General features: G+C 39.2%; 1 protein-coding gene across 2 annotated transcripts in view; it reads right to left on the bottom strand.

Annotated features, from left to right (window-relative positions):
* KCNK2 (potassium two pore domain channel subfamily K member 2) overlaps positions 1 to 7,183 on the bottom strand; it is a 160,357-nt gene that overhangs the window by 89,654 nt on the left and 63,520 nt on the right. The gene's annotated exons all lie outside the window — the stretch shown is intronic.

Genomic DNA, 7,183 nt, shown 5'->3' with positions numbered 1-7,183 from the left:
CAGCAGAAAAAAATTTACTGAAAACAGGTAAATGACCTGTTTACCCTCAGGCTAAGTACTGAGCTTGTCATTACGTCTTGCCTTAGTACTGAATAAAAGGTTTCTTCAGAGCCAAGTAGCTGCTGACTTCTGCCTGAGCCTGTGCTGCCACAGAAGGGCACTCCAAAGGCATCTCTACAGAGCAAAGACTAACCCATGGCAGGCAGGATGCAAGAGGACCGGGTTCCAGTGCCTGAGAGCTCTGGCAATTGTTTTGGAAATTATTTTGGCTCAAGTGCCTACCAGCTACATGGAAAAGAGAAATCACCTTCAAGCCTAACTAGAATGAGATTTAGCTACAGCATGTTTTATAGTTTCATTTCTCATTCCTTTCTGCAGATATAGTCACTGATTTTATTTTATCTTAACATTTTAGTATTATAAATTAATTTCATTTTTTAACTGAAAGCTAGTTAGAACTGAGAGAGATTTCCTAGCAAGATTTCCTTGCCTAGCAAGCCTTAACCACCCATCTCCTCAGTATGTGGCAAATGCTTCAATGTATTTCTGCCTGTTCTTACAGTTCCAAGCACCCCAAGTTTCTCCTCTAGCTTGTAAGACCAAGGCTGGTTACTGAAAAAAATCAGACTCCAGGTAGGAGATTAGCTCCCACTATCAGTATTAATCAGAACCCATTCAACAGGCATTAGGGTAATAAGTTGATGGCATGAGATTCAAAACACATCCTTAGATATACAACAATGCTGTAATCCAGCAGGCATTAAACAAGTCTCATGAGATCCCAATTCTTCCTGTAGAATTCAGGATTCATGAGGTGGGAAAAGGACATAGAGAGCTAGAGGGAAAATCCTCCTGGCTTAGTGATTCTGTATTCGCTTGGCAGAGGAAGACATGAGTTCCTGCTCCAAGGACTGTTTATGCATTTTAACCAGCGACAGTTTCAGTGAAAAATTCAAGCACAGAAACAAACTACATCTGATCACTTCGACGCATATTTATCACTGATAGTCATCATCAGTCTTAGTCAGCAAACACCACACTGACACCGCCTCCCTTTGAGTTCTTTACCAAGTTTGCTTGTTTGGCATGCCAGCAGACAAACCATCAAGGGTGCTGCAACATGTAGAAAATTCCTGCTAACTCAGTTCAAGCAGAGTAATTAACAGAATTAATCAATTTCAAATGAATGAGATCAAAGAAATCTCCCATCAGCTGACTGTTTAGAATAACTCAAGGAAGATTAATTTATATCCCAGTGTTCTCTTGATCCCAATAGGTTGCTCGTGACAGAAGAGTAAAAAGAAATCTTATTCTCATCAATCACTTTCATTATTACTCAAATGCTTACTGTGTACAAAGGGTCCACACATTCCTCTGGTTTTAGACAAGAAAGCAACCTGTCAATAACTGCTGAACTATCAGTCACTCAGAATGACTGCTTACGGAAGAACATACACAAGGTAGCTGCTCTGTAGAATATTTAACAGAAACTTGTATATGGAAAACACAACTTGTATTTTGAAGAGTCACACCCAACCATGTTTCTCTTAAAGTAAATAATATTAAAGCCATATACAACAATTACTGATGAACTAACAGCAGCACATCCTTCAGTACATTACTTGCACATTATTGATAGGTATACATCTGTATTATCTATATGTACTTCCTTTATCTAGCAGCTATAGTCTCTAATTATTATTATAATATTAGTACATTGTGATCAGTTTATAATAATGACATAAATACAGGTAGCTTGCTTATACACTCCTTATATACTCCTAATGACCTTGCTTATCCACTCCTATAATGCAACAAATATCAGAGCTATCATTCAGATGTTGTAGAAGTAAAGTCATTAACTTTATGTTCCTTAGCCTCATATTCATTTAATGCTACAGAATTTATAATGCCAAGCTGGATTCTTGGAGGCTAACCTGTATGTGAAAGGCATTGCATGGTCTAGTAGCCTGCAATAGTGGAAGACATGGGTCGGTGAGCCAGCATTTCTCCCAGTCCAGATCCATGTCTCATTACTGCATACCGGTGTGATCCCACTGACTTAGACTACACCAGTGTAAATAAAGTCAGCCAAGGTTTGATCACTACCTCTTGCACCTCGACTCTTATGGGCTTTGGGCTTAGGCAACACAGTGATTTAAGTCACCAGGCTCTATGTTGACATGCCTAAAGTTTGTCACCTACCGTATGCAGACCAAAGTTAGAGCTCGAGTTCCCTGTTTAACAAAGGAAGAAAGCCAGTCACCCAACAGAGGAACTCTCAGCTTCCAGGAACCGCTATGAACTAGCCGCTGGGCAACACAGCAAGAACAGAGGTGGACTAAACCCTGTCAAACTCCAGGATTTAAACCTCTAAAGGGAGGATCTGTTTGCACATTGGATTCCAGATGTCAATTTGGTGTTTTCTTTTGAAAGACAGGACAGAGTAAAAAAGTGGGAAGGTAGGCAGAAAGAGAACAAAGAGCTAGAAGGCATCGCTCAGTGCGACTCAGTAGCTGAAGCACTCACCCAGGAGACAGGAGAGGAGATCTGGGCCCACAGCTTCTACCTCCCTTTGAATGCTTTAACCAGCAAGGCGTTGGGTGGGGTATTCTTAATCCCCACATTTTTAGCTACTTATGATTTTGGCAATAAAGCATTTACTACTGGCACCCATGTCCTAACAGGCCACAACTGAACTCTTTTATTCAGTTTTTACACATAACTTATTCCGGCAAATTCCCATCGACTTCAAAGGAAGCCTAAAAACTTAGAGGCACTCAGTTCTCACATTATCTATGGCTGTGGCTATATTTATGTTCCCATGCAAGCCTTGGCACGCCCCAGGGTCCTGCTCCACAGATCATTCAGACCAACGCCTGGTGGCAACATGCCATGGCTCATGCTCAGGCTCTGGGCTTGAGCTTTCCTTGGCATGGGAACTGGGCAGAGAGGTGCGGGGATGAGGGGCTTGGCACATGCCTGGGTCCTGCCCCAGTACAGAGCTGGCATTCAGCCAGCATCTGATTCTGAGCCCAGGGAAGTGGGAAGGTCTCCCATATACTATGACACAGAAGTAGCCTACCTACCTAAGAAGTTTCCATGGATGTTCAAGAGGGCACAGCTCTCAGAAAAAGCTATCTGCATGAAAACTCGAAAGGCAGACACTAAAAACGCATACCTGAAAAGTGTACACAGCTTGGTTTTGGATAAACTGGAACTATGATAGAAGCCCACTTATCCGTAATATTAAAAATAGGTGTATGGGCCAAACCAAACCACAGTCACCCATTAATTCACAATGGAGAGAATGGCAATTATTCCAAGCGGCTTATTCCTCTAGTCCTTACCAGGAATCCTCTCATTAGTAGAGACCGCTAAGTCTAGCTAGAGATATGTGTTGGCCTTATTACTATATCATATGCAAGTTAAACATTGTGAATTGCTCTTTATTTAATTAATTCTTAAAGGTAGAAAAGTGCTCCATTTTCATCAAAAGGACACAGAAAATCCTGACTTGTAAACGTTACATATGGAGTTTCCTATGGAAGAGAAATTTTTAGCAGGTTGTGGCTCAGCTCTCTGCGTACTCAGTTGTCAATGTGCACTGAAAGAACTGGGCCATTTTTCTCCTTTGTCATGGACATTTTCTTCTAAAATCTCCAAATCATATAATGGATATAATAGAAAATTTCCTTATTACACCCATGTTTAACAATTTCTGATCTTTGTTCTACATTTTCCTTAGCATTCTCTTACAACAGTAATGACTGTTTTCATTTTCTTGTTTCTTTGTGAAATTTGCCTTTTTATAATTTTTTGCTTTGCTGTCTATATCTTCATTTAGTTATCTTCTTTTAATCAATGTTTTTCTTTCTGCCTGTAAGTGTTTTTGGCTTTCGAGCTTCTATATTCTCCCTGTGAGATGAAGTACTGCCTCTGTCTCCTTCAATAAAAAGTAAAATTCTATGTAATTACATTTAGTTTGTATACTGCTATTATGGAGTATTTTGTCACTGCACAATCTGGGCTTTTTTGTTCGTATTCAGATTGACTTAAGATTTTGTATTGACTGGTGTATCAATATCCAGTTTATAAGCAACAACAATTCCATTCACGTTCAAGAAGGCATATCACTCATCTGAAATAGGTCTCTATCTGAGCAATTTCTACAGAACAATCTTCTACACTGTGCAAAGTACTTATACTTAATTTCCTTTTAGGTATGGCTTCCCACAGCTAGTTTAGTTTCTTTCCAGAATAGTAGCTCTGTCAAAGGCCAGACATTGTTCTGTTCCCCATTTTTTTCCTTCAAGTGTAAACTTTCACATTACTTCTTGCAAATTCACTCCCCATGATAATTGATCTGTTGAAGATTTTCTTCGCTTTGTCAATCCTTTTTTTTTCATTTATTTAATAAGACTTGTTTGTTCACCCAATCTACTGTGCTGTCACCTCTTTTCTTTCTAAAAATGCAGTCCCATCTAAGCATGTTCCGCAACCTGACAAACTAATACTGCTTCTTCTAAAGGTAAGTCAGACTCATACAATGTTTTTTGCTCAGTTCTGCTCTCCAAAGTCCACCATAACCTGATCTCAAAATAGGATTCCCATAAACACTGAAAAAAGCATGAGTTTTTTACAAATATTAAATAAATTTCTCTTTAGCGTATTTCACGAGCAATTAATACCTCTCTAAATTTCATTCTTTCTAAAAGCATGACTCTCCTGACTTTTTTAGCACAAAATGGTAATTAGACTCCTATAATTGTAGGCTATTAAACTGTATCCAATGCCTCTGGCCCAAAATTACTGGAAAAAAGAATAGCTAGCTTTGCCCACCTTTCTTCTTAGAAACCTTTCCTTTTGAAGAGACAAAATCCTCTTTCAGTCCCTTTGCCTGTTGCATTTCTAGAGGATTCCAGCAGCTGTAGTCCTTAGCTGCTCTTCCAGGTTCTTCACCTCTCACATTCTTTTTTCTACTTTTCTAACACTGGATACATGTTTCTTTTTCAACATCTTCATGTATCAGAGAGTGTTTTGGGGTAGTAATTACTGAGGTTGGATCTTGTAACTCTGATGAGTCTTTCCAACTAACAAATGCAAACTACCATAGAAAACAGGTATATGTAACACTGGAGCTTGTGAGGGAGGGAAACTGATCCTTGTCTTCCTCTCACTTTTAAGCTGTTCTGGTTCAAGGCAATGCATTACAGAGAATGTTACACTTCTGCCTAAGACTATTCAAGGTCCAATTACCCTTAACTCCTTGCTTCAGCCTGAGTCTAAAATAAGTTTTGTGGCCATAGGATGGAGATTCTTATCAGCACTAGGTCTCCTATAAGTGAAAGGGGAGAGTTAGTTCTTCCTTCAAGGAATCCAAAGTTGCTGGTCCCCAAGCAGAAAGCCATCAAACCTATAATAAGCCAGACCTTCCTAGTCTGTTTTAACCAAATTTATTAGAAGTATCGTTAAATCATCTTTACATTGATTATTTTTGCTAATATCACCAATATATATGTGAGAGGGTTTGGCCAGCAAGTGCTATCAGAGTGCTGCATGCTAACCCACAGGAGCTGGTGAAACAGGAAAAGTGCACTTAGCTCTAGTCATTGGTGCTCCACAAAAATTAACCCAACATGGAGCAGAAAATATTTCTAGATGGATTGTGTCAGAGGAAACTGGAAGAGCTCATCTACCTTATCCTGGCAAAATGAAAGCTGAGAAAATATCTGATTGCTGTGTGTGGATACATCAAAACGACTTTTTTGAGCTAATGGACCATGCTGGCACAAAAACAAAACCATTCTGTGAATAAATTTAGGCTAGAAATCAGAAAAAGCATGAGAAGTGCTAGCTTCTGGAACAATCTCTCAACAGGGAGGCTGAGAACACAAACCTCACATTGTAAAATAGAGCCTGGTCAGTGTAGATGCTTATATAGAGGTTTATCTGACATACTGCCAAAAAAAAAAAAAAAAAAAAACAGAGATTGGTCTCAGAGGGTCAAGAGAGTTGGTGAACCTTCCTGACCCCATAAGCCACATTCTCCAATTTTCACAGAGCCACATAGACCAGACACTTCAGAGAGCTGTGGGGAGAATGAATAGCTCAGCAAGTCCCAGATCATTTACTGTTCCCTTGTGGATTTGGGCTGGATGGCCTTTGCATCCCAGCAGAAGTCATGCCCATTGGCTCATGTCCCCCAGCAGCCTCCAAACCACTGCCACATGAGTGCTGTAACCCCAGAATTGGAGCCAATTTGGCATACAGATAAAAAAAAAAAAAAAAAAAGGCCATCATCCCAAGCCCTCTCTGTCACACTGATATGTAATGATCTTGCAGTCCACAGCTTTCAGATACCAGTGTGCCCTTTCTCCAGCCTAAGGAGAAGAAAAATCTTCTGAAATAAGAATGTGTTCTACAACAAGATTTTTTTAAGAACTTTTTTCTCTAATTTCCTGTATTTTTTAGCAACAGTAACACTAAGAACCACGGTGAAAACTGAACATCTTTATACTAAGTTATCATCATCAGGGTGAAACACTGTACTGATAACTTGAGAAGATTTGAGATTTAAGAGGCAATAACAGTGTCCAGGACTGCATGTTCTACCAAAGCCATAACACTCACAGCAAGTAAGTGTCAAAGCCAAAGATATGTGCCATTTATTAATAGAAGATGGAGTTATTGCTGAGTTAAGAAGTAGCCTGGAGTTACTAGTATAATTAAAAATTGCGATTAAATATTAAGATGATTGAAAAAATTTAAATTGTGAGCTGTCAAATTGCCAAGTAAAAAATTTAAAGACAAATTTAAAAAGCAGTGGGAACACTCTTTTCCAACCTTTTCCATTTTTTAATGTTACCAACCCTTTTTCACCTTTTCTAACATAATCCCCACACTCTTTTCTATGATTTTTGCAAAGGTTAGCAAGGTTACCTACCTCTACAACACACTTTTGTTGATAATATGTGTTTGGAAATTGCTGAAGAGGCTGTGCTTGTTCCCATGTGAAACAGAGAAAATATCATAGTGAAAAAGAGGACAACCCCTTCTGGGATGGAACTGCAGTCAGAGAGAACAAAATAAGTGTTTTTGAATACAGTTAGGAAAATGAATCAGAAGACTGGGAATAAGTTGATTGTGGGTTGTTTGGTTATCTAAATGCTGGTTGCTTTTT

This window comes from Anser brachyrhynchus (genome assembly GCF_964034855.1).
Source record: "Anser brachyrhynchus genome assembly, chromosome: 3".
In the NCBI taxonomy this organism is placed as follows: domain Eukaryota; kingdom Metazoa; phylum Chordata; class Aves; order Anseriformes; family Anatidae; genus Anser; species Anser brachyrhynchus.
Note: the sequence above shows the minus strand (reverse complement) of the source record. Positions and strands in the feature narration are given on the sequence as shown.